Source organism: Cricetulus griseus, chromosome 4 (assembly GCF_003668045.3).
Source record: "Cricetulus griseus strain 17A/GY chromosome 4, alternate assembly CriGri-PICRH-1.0, whole genome shotgun sequence".
Taxonomy (NCBI): Eukaryota; Metazoa; Chordata; class Mammalia; order Rodentia; family Cricetidae; genus Cricetulus; species Cricetulus griseus.
The window spans coordinates 119,675,170-119,702,653 of NC_048597.1; positions in this window are offsets into that span (position 1 = coordinate 119,675,170).

A 27,484-nucleotide genomic window follows, 5' to 3' on the forward strand; every position below is an offset into this window, starting at 1 on the left:
CACCTTTAGAGAGCTCAGTTCCATGTTGTAAAACTAGAGTCTTTTCTTAATTTGCCATCTTTTCGGCTGTTTCTTAGCCATCCTGCCATGGCCATGAGGAGACCATTTCTGTCCTTCTCTCCTCTGTGGTCCTCACACACCTTGCCCCTCTGGCCAGGTGCAGGCCTATTCAGATGCTTAGGTCCATAGAGATGCAAACCTAGGAGACATCCTATACTGAGGCTATGGTAAACAATAGTAGACTTGCTGGAATTAGCAATACAATAGTAGGCTGGAGCTTTCTGATGCTCCCGTTTAGTGAAACCTGAGGCTGGATCTCAAAATATTTCATAACAGATTTGGTCCCCCACACCTCCCCTCTCATTGTCTATTATTTATCTTCTTTAAGCAGTATGACTTACCTCACTTTTCCTCATTAACAACCATGTGTCCTAACAGCATTTATACTGCTTGGCATATCTGGAAGTCATTTTGACTAATGACAAGAAAATTATTCTGTAAATGATATCTGCTTTTTTTGTTGTTTAGTTTTGTTTTGTTTTTCCCAGACAGGTTTTCTCTGTGGCTTTGGAGGCTGTCCTGGAACTACCTCTTGTAGATGAGGATGGTCTTGAACTCACAGAGATCCACCTGCCTCTGCCTCCTGAGTGCTGTGATTAAAGGCATGTGCCACCAACGCCCAGCTTTAAATGTATCTGAAAACTTAAATCAAATGTTATTTTGGTTTTGGTATGATTGGTTAGCTTTGGAGATGTATTTTAGTTGCAGAACACTAAACAAGCCTGCCCAATGGTAGATTGGGTCCCCAACATTATAAAATATAATTAAATTAGAGTTGAGTATAACGGATCCTGGTAAACAGATAGATATAAATACCTTATTATTAATATCATTCAAGAATATCTGTTTTCCTTAAACTTTAACCTTTAACTTGAAAGCAAAGTAACAGAAACAGGTAGAAATGATAACCTTAGTGACTATGTGGTATGTGTTCTTAATTTTAAATATCTATAGATATTGGTATAGATATGAGTTTCTATCTTTTTTTCTAATTTCTTTTCTACTGCAGTTAACTTATCTTTAATATCTTTGGCATTTTCTATTCAAATATTCCTTCCACTGAGTTATTAAATTTAGGGAACTATCCTACAATATGATAAAAACCAACACAATGTCACTAAATAATGCAAGCATTCATTACCTTACAAAGGAAATTCTAGAACATTAAACATACCAAGATCATGTGTGTCACGTGTCATTTCTGCTCAATGAGACACCTTTTCTCATAACATGTCTGATTTTATAGTATGTTGATGAGGTTTCCCTGCCAAATAATTCTCTAACTTTTTGTATACTTCATTGTGAAATTTACTTAAATTCTGACATTGTCATCAGAGACCAATCACAATTCCAAATTGTCATGTATATTTCTGGACAACTTCTATGAACTAGCATTTTCTTTGTTTCTCTTGCTGTTAGCCATTTTCCAGGATAACTTTCAGGACCTAGATGAAGTTTACTAACTAGATTACCAACTTGCTATGGAAGGATATGATATTGAGCCATGGTTCTGACTACTGAGCATGTGTATATGTGTATATGTATACATATTTGTAAATGTGTATATACACATGCACATGTATATATGCAGAAGACTAAGAGTGGCATTTGATATCTTACTCTGGTCTTCTGCAACTTATACATTGAATCAATGTCTTTAACTTGAAAAATGAACTCACTAATTTGCTCCGGGAACCCCTTATTTCTGCTTTCTAACAAGCATACACATTGAACCATGTCCTCAGCTTCAGATTTTGAAAAAAGAAAGGTTTAAATTGAGGGCCATTTACCAAGATAAAAGACATAAAATTCAAATATTTCTGAATGGTAGGTTTGAATGGAGGAATGCAGGAAGGTGTGAGGCAGTGTTACTTGATTTAGTGCTGAGGAGAAGCTGTTTATAGCATTTCCATATGCATGATAACAATTCACAAGTTGTATGCTTTGTGTGTATGAACTAGTGATATTATGTTTTGAACAGTATTTTCAGGGTTTGTGATTGTAATGTATAAACATTATTGTCCATTTAAAATGGCTGTTTCCCTATCTATCTATATGGACAAGAAGATGAACACATGACTTTTTCCTGTGGCACTATTTTGTTTATGATCTGATAAATAAAGCTTACCTGAAGATCAGAGTGCAAAGCTAGCCATACTGGCTAGCCATAGAGGCCAAGAAGTGGTAGCACATGTCTTTAATCTCACCAGTCACACTAGTTAGCTATAGAGTTCAGGCACTGGTGGTACATACCTTTAATCCCAGCACTTGGGATGCAGAGTTAGATGGATCTCTGTTAGGTCAATGGTACCCTAGACTACACAAAATTGTTCCAGTCTAAAAGAGAAAAAGAGCTCAAGCAAATGTAATCCCAGAACTTGGAGTCACAAACAGGTATGTAAGTCAGGAGGAAACAGGAGCGCATTGCAGACAAGGCAGTCAGTCTAACTCTGCCATCTAGGCAGTCAGTCTAAGGATGCATAAGTCTGAGGATTCCTAGAGACAGGATAGCCCATTTAGTCTGAGGATTCAGTAGAGATGAGAACTATTGCCTGGCTGCTTTGCTTATCTGATCTTTCAGCTTATCCGCTCCCCTTATCTGACTCTGGATTTTTATTATTAATAGTGATTAGAATTCATGCTTCAGGTTTCAAATGATCTCTAAGGAATTTATTAAATAACAAAAGTATTTTCTTGTTTGAAAAATATATGTCCAGTTGGGTCAAGAAATTACTAGATTTCAGGTATAACAAGGAAGCAACCAGTTTGAAAAGTTGTACTAGAAAAGGTGTATTGGAAATGGTACAGAGCTTCAAAGATTTTCCATTTGCACTGGCCTCCCAAGCATTTTTTATACACTCATTAATCCAGAAATCCTTGGAACCTGCACCTCTGATTTACTAAGTTGCATTGCATATATGAATATTTAAATCACTGGCCATTGATGTTTAAGTCCACACACACACACACACACACACACACACACACACACACACACACAGCCCTTTCTATATCACTTGATTTGTTAGCCAATAGTGTATTACTTGAGTGATTACTGTAGGTGGCTTTAACACAATGTAAAGATTCCATGCCTGATTGGTGAGTAATATCACCATTGATTCTTTCCATGTACATTTAATAGCATTCAGTAGATATTTTTTCTTTTTTAATTTTAATTTGTTTTTGTTTTTTCAAGACAGGGTTTCTCTGTGTAGCTGGCAATTGCTCTGGAGACCAGGCTGGCCTCGAACTCATAGAGATTCGCCTGCCTCTGCCTCCTGAAAGCTGGGATTAAAGGCACGCACCACCAATGCCCAGCTAATTTTAATTTTTAAATTAATTTTATGTCTCAACACAGTTCCCCCTCCCTCTGCACTCTCTCACCTCTTGCCAACTCCCATCCATTCTCAGAGAAGATAAGGCCTTCCATGGGGAGTCAACTAATGCTGTCATATCAAATTGAGGGATATGACAAATTCTTCCCCCCCTGCATCAAGGCTGAACAACATATTCTATCATAAGGAATGGGCTCCAAAAAAAGCAGTTCATGAACCAGAGATAAATCCTGGTCCCACTTCCAGGGTACCCACAAAGAGATCAAGCCACACAACTGTTGCCCACATTCAGAGGGCCTAGTTTGGTTCTATGCATGTTCCCCAGCTGTCAGCTCAGAGTCCATGAGCTCTCACTAGCTCAGGTCAGCCATCTCTGTGGATTTCCCTATCATGATGTTGACCCCCCCCACACACTTGCCCATATAATTCTTCCTCCCGCTCTTCAAATGGACTCCAGGAGCTTGGCCCAGTGCTTGGCTCTGGATCTCTGAATCTGCTTCCATCAGTTACTGGATGAAAGTTCCATCATGGCAATTAGGGTAGTCAAATATCTGATTTCAAGAGAAAGCTGGTTCAGGCATCCTCTGCACTGTTGCTAGGAGTCTTATCTTGGGTCAGTCTTGTGGATTCCTGGGAATTCTCTAGCAACATATATCTCTTTAACCTAATAATGGCTCCCTCTATCAAGTTTTCCTTTGCTGTCCTTCTTTGTCTGTTCATTCTGACCATCATGTTCCCTCATATTCTCATCCTCAATGCCCTCCCATCTTCCCACACTCTGTACCCAGTTTACCCAGGAGAACTTACATATTTCCTCTTCCTAGAGCCGTGCATGTATGTCTCTCTTTGGTCTTCCATGATTATCTGGGGCTGAGGATTATAGCCTGATTAGCCTTTGCTTTGCCTCTAATATTCATTTACTATGTTTGTCTTTCTGAGTCTGGGTTACCTCACTCAGGATTATTTTTTCCAGTTCCAACTATTTGCCTTCAAAATTCATGATGCCATTGTTTCTTTTACTGCGGAATGATACTCCATTGTGTAAATGTACCACATTTTCTGTATCCATTCCTCAGATGAGGGGCATCTAAGATGTTTCCAGGTTCTGGATATTACAAACAATGCTGATAAAATCACAGTTGAACAAGTGTACATATGGTATGGTTGAGAATCGTTTGGTATATGCCAAAGAGCGGTATGTAAGGATAAATCTTTCTGCTAAGCCACCCTAGCCCCGCCACCATGTTAGTGCCCAAAATAGCACACAGAGACTTCTATTAGGTACAATGTTGCTGGCCAATGACCAGGATTTATTATCTGCTATCTCTGTCTTAAGTATCAACCATAATTATTAATCTATGTATTTTATAAAGACTTATCTGTTCAAGGATGCCAGCGGCATGCATCCTCTTCTGTCAGGCTCACATGGCAGCTCCACAGAGAAGAGAGGAGGAGGAAGAGCGCAATTTCCTGCTTATCCCTGCTTGTATTCTGAGAATGCCTGCCATGTCACTACCTGCCTGGTTCACAAGACATTTCACAAGTACATTTCCCAGAATCCTCCTTGACTCCTAATCCCACCTAATTTGCTTCTCTATTGGCCAACAGTACTTTATTTATCAACCAATAAAGCAAACATATACCGAGAAGGACATCCTGCATCAGTGGTATTACTGGGCCTTGAGATACAGTGATTCCCACTTTTCTCAGAAGGTGCCATACTGATTTTCTTTTCTTTTCTTTTCTTTTCTTTTCTTTTCTTTTCTTTTCTTTTCTTTTCTTTCATTCTCTTCTCTTCTCTTCTCTTCTCTTCTCTTTTCTTATTTCAAATTAGGAAAAAGCTTCAGATGTCAATCCTTTCTCCCTCTCCCTCCCCTCTCTGCAACATCCCACCTGCCCCTAGCCATAGCCCCTCTACTCCCCAGGCAGGGTAAGGCCCTTAAAAGTGACTCCCCAAAGTCTACCACATCATCCTGGGCCAGGCCTAGGCCCTACCTCAAAATCCCTTCTTTTTTTTTAAGACCTTACATATGTAATACAGTGTGTTACCCCTGTACAAATGGAGAAAAATTAAGTTCAACATTTCTAGACCAATATGCCTGTTAATTTTTGTACAATGCCAACTGAACACAGTAAACTGGGATACTTTTTACTGAAGTTGATAGCATAGCTAAAGTTTCCAAAAATTCAAATTATATATATGTATATACAATATATACATATATATAATTTATATTTATATAAAAAGACCAATAATGGCAGTATGTTATGCATCAATAGCAGCAACAGCTTTTCCAGTTTCTGTAGTCATTTGAACAAAATTGTAGAGACATCCAGCACTCTAAATTAAAAAAAAAAAAAAGCAAAAAAACAAAATCCCAGAAAAATAGCACAGTTCTGTTACTCTTGTGGTACCTGGCACCATTTTTTTTTAAGTTAGCTTCTCAATCATCATCTGGAAGGAAACCATTCTGGGCAACATCATTAAAAACAGCTCTGATAAAGCATGGTCACTACTATGTATCATAAAGCAGGTCCACATATGAGTAAATACATATCATGTTTGTCTTTTTGTAATTGGGTTACCTCACTCATAATGGTTTCTTCGAGTTCCATCCATTTTCCTATAAATTTCAAGATTCCATTGTTTTTTTTTTTTTCTGCTGAGTAGTACTCCATTGTGTAAATGTACCACATTTTCTCTCTCCATTCTTCAGTTGAGGGGCATCTAGGCTGCTTCCAGTTTCTGTCTATTACAAATAATGCTGCTATGAACATGGTTGAACAGATGGCCTTGTTATATGGATGTGCTTCTTTTGGGTATTTGCCTAGGAGTGGAATTGCAGTTTTGTGCAGGGTGAAAGGCTTGGGTTTATCTGTCATCGTCTACATGTTTGCATCCAGTTATGCCAGCACTATTTGTTGAAGATGCTCTCTTTGTTCCAGTTTATATATTTGGATTGTTTGTCAAAAATCAGGTGTTTGTAGGTGTGTGGGCTAATTTCAGGGGTTTCAACTCTATTCCATTGGTCTACTTGTCTATTTTTGTGCCAATACCAAGATGTTTTCAGGACTATAGCTTTGTAATAGAGCTTAAAGTTAGGGATGGTGATGCCTCCAGAAGTTCCTCTATTGTACAGGGTTGTTTTGGCTATCCTGGGTCTTTTGCTTTTCCATATAAAGTTGAGAATTCTTCATTTCAAGGTCAGTGAAGAAATGTGTTGGAATTTTGATGGGGATTGCATTGAATCTGTAGACTGCTTTTGGCAGTATTGCCATTTTTACTAAGTTGATCTTATCCAAGAGCATGGAGATCTTTCCATTTTCTGGTATCTTCTTTAATTTCTTTAGAGACTCAAAATTCTTACGGTACAGGTCTTTCACTTTTTTGGTTAGTGTTACTCCGAGTTATTTTATGTTGTTTGTGGCAATTGTAAAAGGTGATGCTTCTCTGATTTCTTTCTCCACAAACGTACCATCCGTGTATAGTAGGGCTACAGATTTTTTTGAGTTAATCTTGTATCCTGCCACTTTGCTGAAGGTGTTTATCAGCTGTAGGATTTCCCTAGTGGAGTTTTTCGGGTCCCTTATGTAGACTATCATACCATCTGCAAATAGTGAGAGTTTGACTTCTTCCTTTCCGATTTGTATTCCCTTGATATACTTTTGTTGTCTTATTGCTCCAGCTAGAACTTCAAGGACAATATTGAAGAGGTATGGAGAGAGTGGATAGCCTTGTCTTGTACCTGATTTTAGATTAATTGCATTGCGTTTCTCTCCATTTAATTTGATGTTGGCTGTTGGGTTGCTGCATATTGCTTTTATTATGTTGAGGTATGTTCCTGTTACCCCTGATTTCTCCAGGACCTTTATCATGAAGGGATGTTGGATTTTGTCAAAGGCTTTTTTGGCATCTAGTGAGATGATCATGTGATTTTTTTCCTCAGTCTGTTTATATGGTGGATTACATTGATGGATTTTCGTATGTTGAACCATCCTTGCATCCCTGGGATGAAGCCTACTTGATCAGGATGGATGATTTCTCTGATGTGTTCTTGGTTTCCATTTGCCAATATTTTATTGAGAATTTTTGCATCAATGTTCATGAGGGATATTGGTCTGTAGTTCTCTTTCTTAGTTGTGTCTTTTTGTGGCTTGGGTATCAAGGTTATTGTGGCCTTATAAAAAGAGTTTGCTAATGACCCTTTTGCTTCTATTGTGTGGAATACTTTGAGGAGAATTGGTATTAGCTATACTTTGAATTTCTGGTAGGTTTTTGCACCACCTGGTCCTGGCTTTTTTTTTGGTTGGGAGACTTCTAATGCCTGCTTCAATTTCATTAGAAGTTATAGGTCTATTTAAGTTGCTTATCTGTTCTTTATTTAATTTTGGAAAGTGAAATCTGTCCAGAAAATTATCCATTTCCTTTAGATTTTCAAATTTTGAAGAATATAGGTTTTCAAAGTATGTCCTGATTATTCTCTGGATTTCTTCTGCATCTGTTGTTATGACCCCCTTTTCATTCCTTTATTAATTTGCATGTTCACTATTTTTTGTTTGATAAGTTTGGATAAAGGTTTGTCTATCTTGTTTTTTTTTTTGAAGAACCAACTTTTTGTTATATTGATTCTTTGTATTGTTCTCCTAGTTTCCATTTTATTGTTTTCATCCTTCAATTTGATTATTTCCTGGCATCTGCTCCTCCAGGGTGTATTGACTTCTTTGTTTTCTAAAGCTTTCAGTTGTGCTGTTAATTCTCTAGTGTGATTATTCTCCTGTTTCTTCATGTGGGCATTTAGCGCTATGAACTTTCCTCTTAGCACTGCTTTCAGAGTATCCCATTGTTTTGGGTATGTTGTGTCTGTATTCTCATAGAATTCTAAGAAATCTTCAATTTCTTTTTTTATTTCTTCCTGGACCCATGAATTGTGCAATTGGGTGTTACTTAATTTCCATGAGTTTGTAGGTTTTCTGTAGTTTGTGTTGTTGTTGAATTCTAATTTTAAAGCATGGTGGTCTGATAAGACACAGGGGATTATTTCAATTTTTTTGTACTTGTTGAGGTTTGCTATGTTGCCATGTATGTGGTCAATTTTAGAGAAGGTTCCATGTGGTAAATTGTTTTGTATTTGGGTGGAATGTTCTATAGATATCTGTTATGTCCAATTGTGCCATAACTTGTATTAGTTCTTTTGTTTCTTTGTTAAGTTTCTTTCTGGTGTTCCTGTCCAGTGGTGAAAGTGGGGTGTTGAAATCTTCCACTATAAGTGTGTGTGGTTTTATGTGTGACTTGATTTTTAGTAAAGTTACTTTTAGAAACATGGATGCCTTTTATTTGGGGCATAAAGGTTCAGAATTAAGACTTCATCCTGATGGATTTCTCCTGTGATGAGTAGGAAATGACATTCTTCATCTTTTGACTGATTTTAGTTTAAAGTCCAATTTATTTGATATTAGGATTACATTTAATTCTTAGGTACCGTCTGTCTTTGAGGTGGAGGTGAGTTTCTTGTATGCAGCAGAAAGAATGATTCTGTCTTCTTATCCATTCTGCTAATATGTGTCTTTTTATAGGGGAGTTAAGACCATTAATGTTGATTGATATTAATGACCATTGATTATTGTTCATTCTTATTTGTTTTTGATTTGGTGATGGTGGCAAGGTTATGTGTGGGATTCTATCCCTTTTTTCTTTTGACTGTTGGTAAGTTGGGATTATCTATTGCCAATGTTTCTCTGGTTGTAGTTAACTTTCCTGGGTTGCAGTTTACCTTCCAGTACTTTCTGTATGGTTGGATTGGTGGATATGTATTGTTTGAATCTGGTTTTGTCATGGAATATCTTGTTTTCTCCATCTATAATGATTGAAATCTTTGCTGGGTATAGTAGTCTGGGCTGGCATCCATGGTCTCTTAGTGTAGGTAGAATATCGATCCAGGACCTTCTGGCTTTCAGAATTTCCAAGGAAAAGTCAGATGTGATTCTGATAAGTTTACTTTTATAGGTTACTTGACCTTTTTCCTTTGCTGCTCTTAATATTTTCTCTTTGCTGTATATGCTTGGTGTTTTGATTATTATGTAGCGAGGTGACCTTTTTTTGCTTCAGTCTATTTGGTGTTCTGTAGGCTTCTTGTATTTTTGTTTTCTTCTATGATTTTGTTGAATATGTTTTCTGTTCTTTGCCTTTTGCTATACCTATTATTCTTAGGTTTGGTCTTTTCATGGTATCCCATATTTCCTGGATATTTTGTGTTATTTGGACCAGATACCAACAGCCATACTGATTTTCAAAGTGACTGTACAAGTTTGCACTACCATCAGCAGTGGAAAAGTGTCCACCTTACTTCATATCCACTCCAACATAAGCTGTCACCACTCTTTTTGGTCTTTGCCATTCTAACAGTTATAGGATGGTATCTCATAATTGTTGTGATTTTCATTTCCCTGATGACTAAAAATGCTGAACAATTCCTTAAATGTCTTTCAAGCCATTTGAGATTCTCCTGTTGAAATTTCTCTATTTAGATCTGTACCCCATTTTAAAAATTGGATTATTTGTTATTTTGATGTCTAATTTCTTGAGTTCATTATGTATTTTGGAGATCAGCCCTCTGTCAAATATGGGGTTGGTGATGGTTTTTCCCCATTATGTAGGCTGTCATTTTATTTACTTTGTATTTTGTCCGACAGAAGCTTCTCAGTTTCAGGAGGTCCCATTTATTAACTATTGTTCTCAGTGTCTATGCTACTGATGTTATGTTTAGGAAGTGGTCTCCTGTGCCAGTGTGTTTCAGGCTACTTTCCACTTTCTCTTCAATCCAGTTCAATGTAACTGGGTATATGTTGATGTCTTTGATCCACTAAGACTTGAGTATTTTGCATGGCAATAGATATGGACCTATTTGCAATCTTCTATATGTCGACATACAGTTATGCCAGTATCGTTTGTTGAAGATGCTTTCTTTGTTCCATTGGACCATTTGGATTTTTTGTAAAAAAAAAAAAATCAGGAGTTCATAGGGTGTGGATTAATGTCAGCCATGGGTTTTGTTTGATTGAGAGTCTTTTAATGACTATTTATATTTCCTTAGGGGCTATGGATCAATTTAAAGTGCTTATCTGGTCTTGATTTACTTTTGGTATGTGGAAGCTATCAAGAAATTGTTCATTTCTTTGATAATTTCCAATTTTGAGGAGTACAGGTTTTTGAAGTATGACCTAATGATTCTCTGTATTTCTTTGAAGTCTGTTCTTGTGTCCCCTTTTTGTTACTGATTTTGTTAATTTGAATAATCTCTCTCTGCATTTTGGTTAGTTTGCAAAAGGGTTTGTCTATCTTTTTCAATTTACTCACACAAAAAACAACATTTTTCAGTGATTTTTGTGTTGTTCTCTCTGTTTCAACTTTATTGATTTCAGCAATGAGTTTATTTCCTGCCATTTACTCCTCCTGAGTGATTTTGCTTCCTTTTGTTCTAGGGCTTTCATGAATACTGTCAAGTGACTCATGAAATTTCTCCAAATTGTTTATCTAGATCCTTAGTGCTATGAACTTTCCTCTTATTGCTGTTTTCACTGTGTCCCATAAGTTTGGGTATGTTGTGGATTAATTTTCATTGTATTCTAATAAGTCTTTAATTTCCTTATTTTTTCTTTCTTGACCCAGTTGTTGTTCTGTTGAGAGTTGTTCAGTTTGCATGTGTTTGTAGGCTTGCTATAGTTTGTATTGTTGTTGAACTCTAACTTTAACCCCTGAAAAGATACAGGGGGTTATTCAAACTTTGCTTTGTATGTATTGAAATTTGCTTTGTGACTGTGTATGTGGTCAATTTTAAAGAGGTACTGTACTGAGAAGAAGTTATAATCTTTTGTGTTTGGGGAAAATGTTCTCTAGGTGTCTATTAAGTCCATTTGATTGACAGTCTTTGTTAGTTCCATTGTTTCTCTATTAAGTTTCTGTCTGCAGACCTGTGAGACAGAGTGAGAGTGGAGTGTTGAAGTCTCCCACTACTAAAGTGTGGGGTTTGATGTATCATTTAAACTTTAGTAATGTTTCTTTCACAAATGTGGTTGCCCTTGTGTTGAGAGCATGGATGTTCAGAATTGAGACTTCATCTTGATGGATTTTTCCTTTGCTGAACATGAAATGTCCTTCTCCATATCTTTTGATTAATTTTAGTATGAATTACATTTTGTTAGATATTAAGATAGCTACACCAGCATGTTTCTTATATCCATTCAATTTGAAATTTTTTGCTCAACTCTTCACACTGAGGTCATTTCTGTCCTTTAAGATGAAGTGTATTCTTTGTATGCAGCATAAGAATGGATCCTATTTTAGTTCCATTCTGTTAGTCTGTGTCTTTTTATTAGTAAATCAAGTTCATTGATATTAAGAGGTGCTATTGACCAGTGATTGTTAATTACTGTTAGGTTTTGAATTTAGTGTTAGTGGTGGTAGTGAGAGTATTTCCTTCTCGGAGTTTTGCTGTAGTAAGATTATCTAATGCCTGTGTTTGTGGTTGTAGCTGAGTTTCCTGGGTTATGGCTTTTCTTCTAGTACTTTCTGTAGTGCTGGATTTGTGAATAGGTACTGTTTAAATGTAGTTTTGTCATGAAATATCCTGTTTTCCATCTATGGTTATGGAAAATTTTGCTAGGTATAGTAGTCTGACATCCATGGTCTCTTACTGACAGTAAAACATCTGTCCAGGACATTCTTTAGATTCTCCATTGAGAAGCTGGTGTAATTCTGATGTTTCTGCCTTTATAAGTTACCTAGCCTTTTCCCTTTGCAGCTCTTATAATTCTTTATTCAGTTTGTTTAGTGTTTTGATTATTATGTGACAAGGGGCTTTTTTTATGGCCCAGCCTTTTTGGTATTCTATAATCTTCTTGTACCTTTGTAGGAATGTCTTACTTTAGGTTGGTGAAGTTTTCTTCTATTATTTGTTGGATATATTTTCTGTGCCTTTGAGCTGGAATTCTTCACCTTCATCTATTATTATTCTTACGTTCTGTCTTCTCATGCAGTCCCAAATTTCTTGGATGTTTGTGTTAGGAATTTATTGGATTTAATATTTTCTTTGACTGATGAACCTATTTCCTTTATCATATCGTCAATGCCTGAGATTCTCTCCTCTATGTCATGTATTCTGTTGGTGATGCTTACATCTGTAGTTTCTGTTCACTTCACATAATTAATCATTTTCAGAAATCCCTCCATTTGTGTTTTCTTTAATTTTTCTATTTCAAATTTCAAGTCTTAAATTATTTCCTTCCCATGTTTAATTGATTCTTTTTTTTTTTTTTTGGCTTTCTTTAAGGGATTTATTAATTTCCTCCAACTTTTTTTGCATACCTTTTCCTCACTTTCTTTTTTTTGTTTTGTTGTTTTCAAGACAGGGTTTCTCTGTGGTTTAAAGGTTTACTTGGATCTAGCTCTTGTAAACCAGGCTGGTCTCAAACTCACAGAGATCTACCTGCCTCTGCCTCCTGAGTGCTGGGATTAAAGGTGTGTGGCACTGATGGGGAATGTACTGTGTTTGTACATTCATACACAGTACATCAAAAAGATTTACTGTGTATCTTTAATAATCAAAGATTATTATTTGATTATTATTAGATTATTATTTAATGATAATCAAATTATTATTATTTGATTATTGAATAAAGTTCTTGTTTGTTCAATGAGACAGCAAGTTACATGGGACTAGGAGTCAAAGAGGATTCTGGGAAATGTAGTAGAGACCTGGTGTTCCAGGCAAGAAATGACATAGCAAGGAGACTCATATTTAAGAAAAGAGAAACAGAAAGTATGCCTTTTCCTCTCCTCTCTTCCTCCAGCAGCCCATGTGAGCCACCAGCAAGAGAGGGTACCAGCAAAAGGCATCCTCTATAATATAAGTCTTATAAAATATATAGATTTATGATAATTAAGACTGAGCTAACCGATGAGTATCCTAGTAATTGGCCAAGCAGCATTGTACCTAATACAAGTCTCTCTATGTATTAATTAGGACCCTAACTCGGGCAGGCGGCTGGCATAAAGTGCAGACGTGGTGGTGGGCCTCTGCGGCTTTTGGCAGAAAGATTTATCGTAACATGCTACCACCGCCCTGCCTTCCTCAATTTCTTTAAAGGAATTTTCATTTCATCTTTAAGAGCCTCTATCATTTTCATAAAGTTATTTTAAGTTCATTTTTCACAAGTTTCAGCTTCATTGGATTGTTCAGGTCTTGCTATTAAAGGATCACTGTGTTCTGGTGGTGCCATATTGCTTATTTGGTCACTGAATGCCTTCTTACACTGGCTTTTACTCATCTGTTCCTCCAATTTGTGTGGCTTTTGCCAATGCCTGGTATTCCAATTGGTGTAATTTGCACCTAGGCAGATGTCATCTGCTGGAGTTGCATGGGAGGGCTGGCAACAGAGTTGGTGTTTAGGTGCCTGTTTACCTGCTGCTGGAGACCAGAGCAGTAGAAATCCACCAGAGGTTGGGCCCCGCTTCCTTGATGTTACTGGGATGGGAGCAGTAGGGGGACAGGTTGTGCCCTGGGATTGAGTTAGGCTCTATGCTTTGGTGCAGTCCAGCTTGGAGACTGGTCACTATCCTTTTTTTTTTTTTTCAACTGGTATGGTTTGTGTCTGTCTTTATGTAGTCTCCTAGAGTTGTCAAGAAAGCCTGGCCATGGGGAGGACGTTCAGGTGCTTGAGGTTAGACAGCAGAGTATGTCTTGAGGGGGCAGAGTCCAGTGGGTGACAGGTGTGGGAGCACAGTCTGGAAACAGTTCTCTCACCTGCTTGCTGGCTGGTGGGGACAGTGCCAAAGCAGTGATGCTCCAACATCCAGTAGATTGTTGCTAATTCATTTCTATAGTATACTGAAACCTATCTTCAATTGTCATAACCTTCTAATGTTGTAAACACAATACCATGTACAACATCTTCTAAAATAAAGTATTTCCAAAATAGGACACTACAGTTTTAGGCTGAATTGAAATTATATGAATCGGCAGTATTTGAGAAAACTCAAGATTAACAGGAAGAACAAAAGAGGGTCTGTGACATAGATGAGCACAGGATCTAAGCTTTTGTAAGAACCGAAAAACTCCTAATTCTCAGGCTTAACAGTGTTTGGGGATTTGAATTACCTGACTGTGAGCATTGCTGAATAATCTACATTCAAATGACTTTGAAAACCAGAATTCTATGGGCTCTGATTGATTATTAATAGTGAAATCAAAAGGATTATGATGTTAAACTATTAAGGAAAGATTACTAAGATTGCATTGGAGCCAGGAAAACTACATCCCCAACCTTATCTTTTCAATAACAATATCATTTGGGAAAATTACTATAGTCTTTTACAATGTGTTTCTTTCTTTTTTGTGTATTTCTTTCTTTACAAAGTACAAATGATGAACTTTCCTTATAGGGTCAGGTTAAGATTTGATAATGATTATAATAATTTAACAGTTAACAAATAAAGAGCAATGAAAACATGAACTAATGGGAGCCTTTCAGAGTCCAGCCCTGCTGACTTCCTCCAGAGTTCAGATCAGAGGCTGCAGCTTATGGAAGGGAACTTTGAAAATTTATTTGAGGTCCTGTATCACTCATAATCTTTATTCTTCTGTTGGCTCTATTTCTACCTATGTAGCTTCTAGTTCTCCTTTGTTGCAGGTTCTTCTAGCTTCACTACATTTCTTACAGGAGACTTGAAGTAATAATAAAAAATTTACAAGCTTCACATCTCATTGGTCAAAAGCATATTCCTTTTGGTTAGAGCTTTTTATCATGCCAATGCAATGTAACAAGATAAATAAAAGACTCAGAGACTGATATAGGGTTCAAACTTTAAACTGAATATCAGAAAAGTAAAGCAGATGATCACCAGTTTCTTACCTCTATCTCAGACTAAATGGGCTGATCCATGCACAAGCTCTCACCAGGACTCAGACTGTAACCTCTTCTCAACATGGCTGGAGAATGAATTCCTCTGACTCAATACTGAAAACTCTGCTTCTACGTTTTATGCATCTCTGATGCTGCTTATAAAGTGGGTGGTCTGCTACTGCTTTAGAGTGATTTAATCTTGTGTATCCCTGGGTGGCCTTGAACTCACAGAGATCTGTCTATCTATTAATCCTGAGTCCTAGGATTAATGGTGTGTATCACCACCATCTAGCTTCTGGCTGTGGGGATTAATGGTGTGTGCCTAGCTTCAATGTCTTGTGGCTGACTTTGCTTTCTTATCCTCAGTCAAGCTTTAATAAATCATAAATGATATATCACTACAATTCCCCTTTTTGTCTCATACAAAAAGGTTACAACATAAGAAAAAATATACAACAAGTACAATATGTATATGCAAAATATATAGGCAATAAGTTTGTCAAAAATATCTAGACCATTTGCACTTGACAAATTCAGAGAAAATGTCTAATCCATTTGCATTTGACAAATTCAGAGAAAGTACTTCCTTATCTATTCTATCTTGGTGAGCTCAAGTCTTGTAACTAATTATTTCCTATTCTAATTTTCATTCTCAAATTATCTTTTAATGTCTCCCAATCTTTTACACTTTACATATCTTTAGTGAATTTCTTTTCTGAGTCTGATAAACATTGAAAGTTACAACTATAACTATCTAGTCTTCAGCTTCCTCAGAGACCCAAGAAGGAAATAATATTAACTAAGTAAACAGGAAGTACAAACTAGTTCCAAAAAAAAAAAAAAAACAGGAGAAATGACAAAAACAGCTGGCTGTCTGGACAGTTACCCAAAGTTCCTCTGCAATGTTGGGGCATCCATTTTCAGCATATAGAACTAGCATCTCTGACAGACTTTTCTGTGAAGCAGAATTTACTGAAGGGCTTTACTGCTTTGTCTTGACAAGGTTTTGTAGACACTCTCTTTGGTGTCCTGTTTGTCCATTTTAGACAGCATATTGTCACTAGTCAAGCCAAGGGCACTTTCTTGCTCAGAGGCTTACTTCTGCCACAAAGAAAAATGAACTCCACGTGACTTTCTTCAATACCAATCACCTTCTATTAGGTAAATTGTTGCTTTCAGGGACAGAAATGTCTTGTTATCATTAAAAAAAACCTATGTTATTAAAACACTTTAAACATCATATTTTGTAGATCTCTGAAGTGTTTGAAGATGACCTGTCTGCTATTCTTTTGTTTAAAAAGAAGAAAAGAGAAATGTTGAGACATGAGACATAAGACTATAAGTTTATTATAAGGCCAGGCAGAATGGGGAGACTAAGAAGAGGAACAGGGTAAATGGCAGACCGCCATGGCCGGTCGCCATAGAGAGAGCACATAGGTGAGAGAGAGAGTAGAGAGGAAGCTGAGAGGAAACAGCGAGGGAACAGAGAGCGTAAATGGGCAGGGATTTGTCTTTTAAAGGGGTCCTCTGCACCTGCGTGCAGACTTAGTTCCCATGGAACCTTGGGCTGACCAGGGTACTGCCTGTTCCACCAGGTAATAGGGGCAGGCCAGCATAATGCCTGAACCTTTCACTGTCTATCTAAAATATATCTCTGTTTGCCTTTGAAAACATACCTAATGTGTTTACAAGTTAATTGTAATAGGTGACTGGTTACTGACCTACATTTCCTTATTATCTTATATAGTTGGCAATAATAACTTTCATGAACTAAAAATTTGTGTTACATTGATAAATGAGATGTATAGGTACAATACCTTGAATAGGTTAGAAATATAATTGTGATATATTTTAACAAATTTGTATCAATATACAATATTTCCATACAATGTACAAAATTCTAATCCAATGCAAAATAATTTAGAAAATTAGCTGCTTTTTAGAAGTAGATAATAATCTACCTTTTATCATATCTATATCCTCCTTTTTCTTTTCAAGAATAGATTCAATAATCTACCCTTTTATCCAATTTAATCTGTATCATTTTTTTGTTTTTGTTTCAGAACAAAAACCTTTTGAGCGTTGTGTTCCTAAAGTTACTTCCTGCTGTCTGAAGATGATGGCATCTTTAGGGCACCCTGAAATGAAAACTTTTGGGTTAACTGTCAAGCTGCATTTTTTTCAGTCAACCATAACAGGAAAGTGCAGGGTTTGTCTCAAGAACTGGCTAGACTAGTCTGTAAGGCTGGGTCATCTCTGCTAACCTCTCAAAGTTGTTCTGATCAGTGTCTGTGAGGCTAGATCATCTCAGTGGGCCTCCTCAAAATTGTTCTGAGCAATTTTTAGTCCAAAGCAGATCTTTAGTTGGTGTTATCATAGTCTTGGTGAAACTGATGTTTCTTTGTTGGTTTGTTTGTTTTGTTTTTCAGGACAGTGTTTCTCTGTGACAACAGTCCTGACTCTTTTGAAACTCACTATGTATATAAGGCTTCCTGAAATCACTGAAATCTGTCTGATTCTTTCTCCCAAGTGCTGGTATTAAAGGTGTGTGTGTGTGTGTGTGTGTGAGAGAGAGAGAGAGAGAGAGAGAGAGAGAGAGAGAGAGAGGCAGAGACAGAGACAGAGACAGAGACACCTCCACTAAGATACCAAGATTGGATTTGGAGGCTTTGGAGATCCCATTAGGTCACATTATCTTTTTTCTTGGTAATTTTTTCTAAGTAGCTCTTCCTTTGGATGCTTATTTGTTCAAACATCTTTAAATTCTTCAAGATGGATGTTTTTATTTCCCTGAAAGGCAAAAACAAAACACTTGCCCAGTCCTAACTTTGGGGAGTTTCCTAACCTAATCTTCTTCAATTTTAATCTATCATTTCTCCTGAATATCTTGATTTAGCTTTTAAGACTCCTCTATCATCCAGAACAAAATGTTTTATTTTAATAGGCATTAGGTTATAATTGTTCTGTGAAGGGTTTCATCCATGGTGGTAAGAAATGAATCAACTGGTTTTTTCATAATGGCTTTTGCATGGTCCCTCAAGGTGTGTCCTGAAGCCAAAGGACTATCTTGATAATCCCTTGTCAACCTACATCCCTTTGTCCAATACCTGCCTTTGCCATAGCTTTCGCATAATCCAGAAGGGAGATTGTGATTTGTTGTAATAAATACTAACAAAATAAAGGTTACATGCATACAAAATAATTGTAAGAAGTCTATTGGCCTGCATAATTTCCATGGGGAGGGGAACCAAAATACAAATGGAGAAAGGTATTTAAGTTTTAAAAGGATAACATATGTCTTTCCATATTTATTTCTTTCCATTTCAAGTCAGGCTACAGAACCAATAATTGTTTCATCCAGGTAAAATCAATGATAGCCTTGCTTTGAGAGAAATAAAACCTGAAGGCACAAGGACCAACAAGTGGTCTTACATGAGTGAAAATCATGAGCTTTAACAGAGATAATTCTACCAGCCAAATTGAAAAAAAAAAAGCAACTCACATAACCATTTTCCCAGATTCTAATGATTCCTGCACCAACAGTTGCAAGCACATTGATATATCACTGAGAATGTGTATGCACAGAATTCTGTGTGGTTCTTAAACCATCCATGTCTCATTTCTGGTCTATGTTAATTGGGAATATAGTGTCTACCTCAAAAGGTTGCTTAAAGCTTAAATAAAATGTGTGGATGACAACAAACTTATTTTTAGATATTTAATTTATCAATAAATTGCATCTATTTTAATGATCCAGATAAGGATATAGTATGATAAAAGGTATTCCATGTTTTCAACTTTAGTTCTGTCTGACCTTAAGACATAGTGACATGCCATTGTAATTTAAAGAGTTCACACTCAGGAATGCTACAGTTGAGTTATGGAAAAAATAAAATAAACTTAAAGTTTTAAGTTTATTATTTTATGATTTGTCTCACTTATAACAATCCAAGACTGCATGCTGCCCAAGTATTATGGATTGGATACACTTGCATGTAGATTACAGAGTAAATAATTAGTATTCACTTAAAATTTTTTCTCTGAGAAAATATATTTCAAAAGAATTAAATGCTGTCTTGGAAAGACATATATATTAATATAAAACATACAATATTGTCATGGGGGTGATTTTACTTCAAGCTCTCAGTGATACCGGTGCTGTTCCCCTTTACAATGTGTTGGACATTGAGAAGACTAGCAAATCATCCAGTATTGGTGACACTTAACAGTCAACCTTCTCTCACACCTGGTCAGATGCCTTGAAATTTTCCATCTTGAATTTCTAACAGAGGTTTTCTAATGACCTCCTTTACTTCTGGGAAGTGGGGGAGGAGACACTTGATTATGGGAGGCTTATGCTGATGTGCAGAGGGAAGCAACAAATGACTGATGATGAAGTCTGCAAAGGCAAGAATTTTTAAAGCTATTTTCAGCTCAGTAAATCAAAATAGCTTGCCAGATGTGGCATATATTTTTCTATAGAATCATTATTTTCTGTATGCCCTTAAACATCAGAGAAAAGGAGATTTATACAAAGATATGCTCCTTTCTTTCCTATTCTCCCTTCCTTCTTTCATGTCCCTCCCACCCTCTCTGGCTTCCTTCTTTCAAGTCTCCACTCCCTCCCTTGTTTCTTTCTTTCCCTCCATCCCTTCCTTCCTCTTTACATTTGCATAAAGTATACTTGAGTATGGAAATTGAACAGAGCTGAATAATTTATTGTTCTATAAACACTTCAATACTGCATAAAAGTCAAAAAGATTTTAACATTGATCTAATAAAAATGAGAAATTAAATTTCTTAAGTAGTGAATTCTCACACAGTTCTATGGTTCTATAATTGTGATAATTGGGGGGTTTTTAATAAACAATTTATTAAATACAGAATAAAAATAAACCCTTCCAAATAAAACTTGAGAGTACTCTAGATTAGTAAGTCCTACTACCTTGCTTCTCATGGCTTAAGATCTCATGTATTGTCTTCTGCTGTATTTTATCACAGAGCATAAAGAATTTTGTGTTCATCAGATTTATCTGAGGTATTTGTAAAATTGCCAAATTGGGTTTTACTTTAAATATTATTTATTTGTTGTTTGAATGAGGTTTTTATCATTTGAAAGTTTCATACATGCATGCATACAATTTGTTTTAATGTAGTACAACACCTGCTCATTCCCTCTACTCCAATTCCTCTCCAACTTAAGCACTATTCCTTCCCAACTCCTTTCTTCTCCTCCACTGAGTCCACCTAGAACACAGTTGCATACAGTTCCTTTTGATTGTTAGCCATCACTTCTCATATCCTTATCTCCACTGTTGGCCACCCCCTTTTTTCTACTGATCATTTCCCACATTCATATCTTTTTGTTTTGTTTGTATCCTTCTAGGTTTGACTACCATCATTAGAGTGACCTTGAGATTAAAACTACTTACTAGAGTCTAGGGGATAACTAACCCAGTGGTCAAACAACTGAAAGTGGTGCCTCTTGCTCTTCAAGAGGTCATCAATGGCTGACAATTAACAAGTAAGGGACTGGGTCTCATGATTCCCAATACATGAATGACCTCAATTCCAGCCTATTTGTGGATGACTGCAGAAAGCACACTTAGTTTGAATACTTAGATGATACTAAAGAGCCACAATGTCTCTTTATAATTTGAATATCATATTAATTTATTCTTTCCTGGCAGAAGTTACAGCTTTATATTTTAATCATTTATTTGCATTTTAGTTTCCTAAAATTTCCACATTGATGCTTTCACACACTGAACTGTTTTAATTAAACACATCATATTGAACTCTTACAATGAACCAGCTTTAGTATATATTGAAACAGGCCAGAGCTTGGCTTCTATATTTTTTCTTGAATCAAATGTTTACCTACTATGAGAAACATTGTGAGGCTTTGATTTCTATTGTTACCAGGATATTAGAGCAAATTAAGTCTTTACCACTACAACTTGTAAACTGTGGTCATCCCCACAATAGTTGTGCCAATACTACATATGTGAGTACATTTGCCTGGCAGGGTTGGTGATATAGATTATAAGATTTACATCTAGGTAAAAGAAATGATGGCTTTTCTCTCACAGTAGCTTCTACAGCACCTTCTGTCACCCTAGCCAGTGGAGAAGTGTCTCCAAATCAGTTCCAGTTTCATTTATTTTTTAAATAAAATTTTATTTAAGTTATAAATGTTCTTATTTTACATACCAATCACAGTTCCCTCTGCCTCCCATCCTCCCATGTCCTCACCAACCCCCATCCCATCCCCCGTCTCCACCCCAGGAAGGGTGTGGCCTTTCATGGGGGATCATCAAAGTCTGTCACACCATGTGGGGCAAGACCTAGAACCTCCCCTATGTATATAGACTGAGAGAGTATCCCTCCTTAGGGAATAAGCTCCCAAAGATCATTTTTGCACTAGGGATAAATAGTGGTTCCACTGCCAGAGGCCCCATATACTGTCCAGGCCTCCCAACTAACACTCACATTCAGGGGTTCTGTTTCTGTTCTGTGCTTGTTCCCCAGATATCAGTCTGGGGTCCATGAGCTCCCACTTGCTCAGGTCAGCTGTTTCTGTGGGTTTCCCCAGCATGGTCCAGGTTTATTTCTTTATATTTTGCAATTAAAGTATGTGCCTTGAGAAGCCATAGGGCTAAGAAGGGAAATCAATACTGATTATAATATCTCAATACAATTAAAACTGTCTTCAGATACAGGAAGAGGTCACTCTTCACGTGAATAAGCTACAGAGTGGTTGAGGAAGGCACTGGCCATTGTACTCATGCATAAGTACCATATACCATAGAAAACAAATCTTTCTCTCATATACAAACATACATACAGATTCAAAAAGTAAAGCTCAGTGAAGCCATGTTTTGTTTATGTGTCCTTCTAATGTGATGCTCCTTTCTGCCTCAATAATCTGCAGAATCCCCATCTACCTTGTACCTCTCAGCCTTTTACAGAATAAAATTTTATTTTTTATAAAAGTTCCAGTCTTGAATATTTTTGTAGTAACACAAATCATACTAAGACCAAGATTCTTTTTAAAAAATGATTAAGTGTGTAGAAAATAATGAATCTGTGTTTGTACAAACGTCCACCTTTCATTAAAGCCTCTTGCTGTTTGCATCAAGTTTCCACCTCCTCATGGTGATTGGGGTGGCCGAGGTCCTGGGAAAAGATTCTGGAGGTCTGAACTTTTGGGGGGAAGGGTGAGGGGTGGGGTCTTACATACTAATGTTTAAATCTTCCACAGTGAGCAATATAAGTTTCCTAACAGTAATCATTGAAGTCTCCTGAAAGAAAATGTGGCTCCACTTCATCAATTTCACTTGATTCATCTCGATGTCTTTGAACTAGTAAACACCACTCTAAGACCAGTTTATGACTTATACTGCTGTAGACATTTCCTGACTAGCTAGCTGGGATGATGCACCTTCTTATAATACTCTGGCCAGAGCTTCAGATAAGAACTTCAGACAAGCATCACCTGCCACTCAGAGACTAGCTACAAATGTTACAGCTAGTCCTCTGGAGACTTTCTGTTGCTTTATTTTTTTCCTACAGGATCCCATAGAGTCACCATCACCCAATTTCAGTAGGAAGTAACTCTAAGAAAAGCAGCACCCCCATTTCCTACAGTTAGCATTAAGGGTATTTTGTTATATTTTGTTTCTCTCTCTCTCTCTTTGTTTGGTTTTTTGAGACAGGGTTTCTCTGTGTAGCCTTGGAGCCTATCTTGGCACTTGTTCTGGGGACTAGGCTGGCCTCAAACTCACAGAGATTCATCTGCCTCTGCCGCCCGAGTGCTGGGATTAAAGGCGTGTGCCATCAATGCCTGGCTTGTTTCTCTCATTGTTAAAAGTGATAATTATCGCCTACTTATGTTGGTTTTAAGTTGTGTAGAGTTGGGCATGAAAGGTGATGGTCAGACTCCAGTATCTTTTTTTTAGAAAAGTTTAGGGGTATGGATGGAAAGGGTTTGGTTAGGATGGGACATAGGTAGATTAACATATATTGTTGTGAACTAATTTTAGCAACTATTAGCTATAGATAACTTAAATTGTTAGATTCTTGTATGTTGACTAAGTAGAGTCTTTTTTAAGTTTACGATGTTTTGCACACATATATAAAACAATCTTTGTGTACATATTTTGTATATTGATACAACTTAGGATATTTTATCGTGCTGCACTTTACAATTCTAACTCCAATCAAGACATTTCAGTTCTATTTCTGTTTATGAGATTTATATATAAATATATATGTGCACATCTATGTATATATAGTTTTTTTTTAAATCATTGTCCTTGCTAAATTATTTTGGGAAGCTTCAGCCATTGAGCAACTATGTTTCTGGAAATTACAGATTATCCTTACCCATGATTCTTATACCTAAGAGGTTAGTCAGATAGGGATATTTGATTCAAATACTTCAAAGACCTGCAGAATATGGCATTTAAATGTTTTAATAATTTGGTACTCCATTGACATGAGACACAATTGCTCCTGACATCAGCAAGATATTCCCTAGAGTATGTAGGACATTGATGAGACTCCATTTGGAGTTCATTCTCTTCTTGGCTACTGGCCTCTTGGGCAAAGAACTGCTCCCACCATGACTGCTGACCTTGGACATCCTGTCCTAACTGGGCATGCAGGAGATAAAGAAGACTGCTGAACCCTGCCAAGTCAGGGTAAGGCAGTTTTTCAATTTCCCTGTTTCTGAGAAGGTCTATCTGATACTTTAGGCCCTAAACAAAGTTGGTCACCCAAAAGTTGCTGTGAGACCTTGGGTGACTGTCCAGGTAGCTGGTTGTTTCTGTCTTTGATTGCAATTTTCAAAGTTGCACGATTGTACTTCCTGTCTACCCTATTATTGTTATTTTTGTTCTCATGTCTTTGATGAGAACAGTAATAGCAATATCCTCTCTTATCTTAGATAAACAAGATTTAGAATTTCCAGATTAGGACTGCTATCAGAGTAATCTCATGCCTTTACCCTGATATTCGACATGTATACCAGACATGTAACATATATCTATTGCTCAGTGTTACTCTTTCTGATAGTAAGTTTTAATTTGTGTATGCTTACCTTTTCTTTTCCTGAAATATACTTGGCATTTGTTATTATTGTATATAGTTTTTACATCCAACTTAAAACCTTCTTCTTTAGACTAAAGGGGGAATTATAGCAATCTTGCAGTGAACTTGTAATAGTGGCCACACACCCTTGGGTGTGGCCTCAAGCAGATGGAAGCAGAAAGAGGGAAGCTTGAGGCCTGGCTTTCCTTTGTGCAGACTCCAGTTGTTCTTTGTATTTTTCTGTGTAATTGTTTCCCAACAAACTCCTATTTATCATTTATCTTGGGTCTAGTGAAATAATTACATCCTTGCCTTTACTTAACTAGAACATTCTCAATAGACTACAGGCCCTACAGTCCTCTATAAAGGCTATTCAGACTGTCCAAAATCTCCAGCCAACCTCTGAAACCACTACCAATTTCCCTGTGTTCAAGCCCACCAGTGCTATCTTTGTCAAGCAAGTAACCAAATGTGCACTGTAACAAACTTGGAAAGTACCCTACATGGTTATTTTCTTCACTCTTATGAGTGTGAAGGTAGTTTGTATTATACCATGGCTCTATCACACCCATGTGAAGAAAGTGGAAGCCACAGATGCTGCTGCCAAAAGGACTGTCTCCCATACAATTGACACATTAAATTTAATGTTTCATTGGGTCCCAGGCTCTTTCATTCCAGAGTCTTGTGTTTTGTCTTTTTAGTATCAGTACAGGGTCATGGTCCAACTGCTATCACCCTTTGCCTGTACCTGAAAAGTGAGGAAGGCAGAAAGGAAGCACTAGCTAGCATAACTACAGATCAGCAACTTATAAACTTTATTGATATTGACATTCATTCACTATGCACATTTATGTCTCTGGTTTTATGGGAGAAAGAAAAGATGTTAAAGTTTAATTTTTGAGGTAGAAATATAGATTTTTAAATTTTATACATGTGCTGTGGCTGGACCCCTAGTTGCCAAAACAGTGGGGTTTTCATTGCAAAAGTGGGGATGTGAAATTTAGGCTTCCTGGAAAACCATTTTAGAACACACACACACACACACACACACACACACACACACACACACGTGCACATGCCTTTCCTAAGGATAAGAAAATATAATCCAATAACAATAAAATTAAAGTAAGAAAGACTGTGGCCTATGGGAAACAGGGAGATCCTGGCAGAGCTTATGCCACAAGAATGGACCCTGGGGATATAATATTACCCAGAAAAACATGCCCTAGCCCCAGATCTTCAGGTCTTACCAAAGATCTACCCATGCTAAAGCACTAACTCTTTTTCCAAAGAAACTGCCTCATTTAAGACACACAGGCCCATTCTCCTAGGAGAATGAGAAGGGAAGAAGAGGAGTGATGCAGAGGACATGAGGGAGCAGAAAGGTTGAGTCAGGGGAAGAATAGAAGATAACAAGAATGGAGATACCATAATAGAGGGAGACACTTTAGGTTTACAGAGAAATCAGGCACTAGGGAAATGTCTGGAGATCTACACAGATGACACAAGCTAACAATCTAAGCAACAGAGGAAAGGCTACATTAAATGCCCTCCCCTGATAATGAGATTGATGACTGACTTATATGCCACCCAATAGCCCTCATCCAGCAGCTGGTGGAAGTAGAAGCCAACACCCACATCTAATCACTGAACTGAACTGGAATCCAGTTGCAGAGAAGAATGAGTGATGGTCAAAGGGTCCAGACCAAGCTGGTGAAACCCACAGAAACAGCTGACCTGACCAAGAAGCTGAGGAGTGCTCATCTTATTTTCTACTCTTGACAAGATCCACTGCTTAATCATTCCCAATCAAAAATTAGCCAAGATTGCTAGTCTTTCTTGGACTCCTCATCCTCCCTATTACATAAGGGATTGGAACTAACCAGACTATCAGCATATTGACTGATGAAACTCATTGTGCCCCAATGCAGCCCAAATTACCATTAAAGACGGGACTGAAACATATCTAGTATCCAAAACCTTCAATCCAAGCACATCAGCTTATTCTGATTGATCCGGAAATTATTAATATAACTGAGCTCCTGAGAATAATTGGTGAACATACTAATAGTTAGACTAAATGTGTCTCTTCTGTTTTCAAAATAGTTTTGATAGATAACAGAAAAGAATGCAAAATACATTTTAATGTGGACCCTGGACTATATATTAAAAATAGCTGTATGTATCCTCATACCAATTCTGGTTGAAGCCAGCATAGCAGGTTTAACAGCCAAATATACATCAGCCTTTATCACGGAAGAGAAAAGACACTAAGCAGACAGGTTGATAAGACAGGTTTAATACCTAGAGGTATTAAAAGTTTCTATTTCTGAATTTAAACAATAGTTAGATTCACTTGCATAAGTGGTACAAAAGTGTTAGACTTCCTTCTTAGGAACTATGGAGGCCTATATATGACTTTAGGAGGAACCTGTTGTTTCTATGCTAATTGATGAGAAGTAACTAGAGAAAATCTTGCCTTGGCCATGGTTAGGGAAAACCTAAGACAGACAGACAGACAGACAGACAGACAGACAGACAGACACACACACACACACACACACACACACACACACACAGAGAGAGAGAGAGAGAGAGAGAGAGAGAGAGAGAGAGAGAGAGAGAGATTGAATTTTATCATCAGTACCAGTCACTGCTAACTGGACCTTAAATATTATTCTGATTAGATAAACAGTAGAGCTCTGTATCTTAAATTGTATGGCAAATTATTTAAAAAGGACTACTGTAGTGAAATCAGTTGTATTTATGACCAACTACAACTCTTTAGAGCAGGGTGAGTCCACAATTTGATTCATTTATTAAGACCTGTGGAGAATGTGACAGAGCAAAATTCCCTCCATCTTGTCTCAGCTGGAGCCATCTCTGGTTTAACCTTCAATTGAACCTCCCATTCTGAACCCCCACAGTAAAAAGTCATGTCGGGATGTATTCAACTCTGTTCTAAAATCTCAGGGTTGAATTGCCCTAGCTAACTGCATGCTTTTCGCTTCTGTTGGCTAGGTTGCTTTACTTCCCCCTGAAACTGCAAGCAATGATGTACTTTTCTATTCTTCACCTTTGAAGGCTCTGTAAAATGC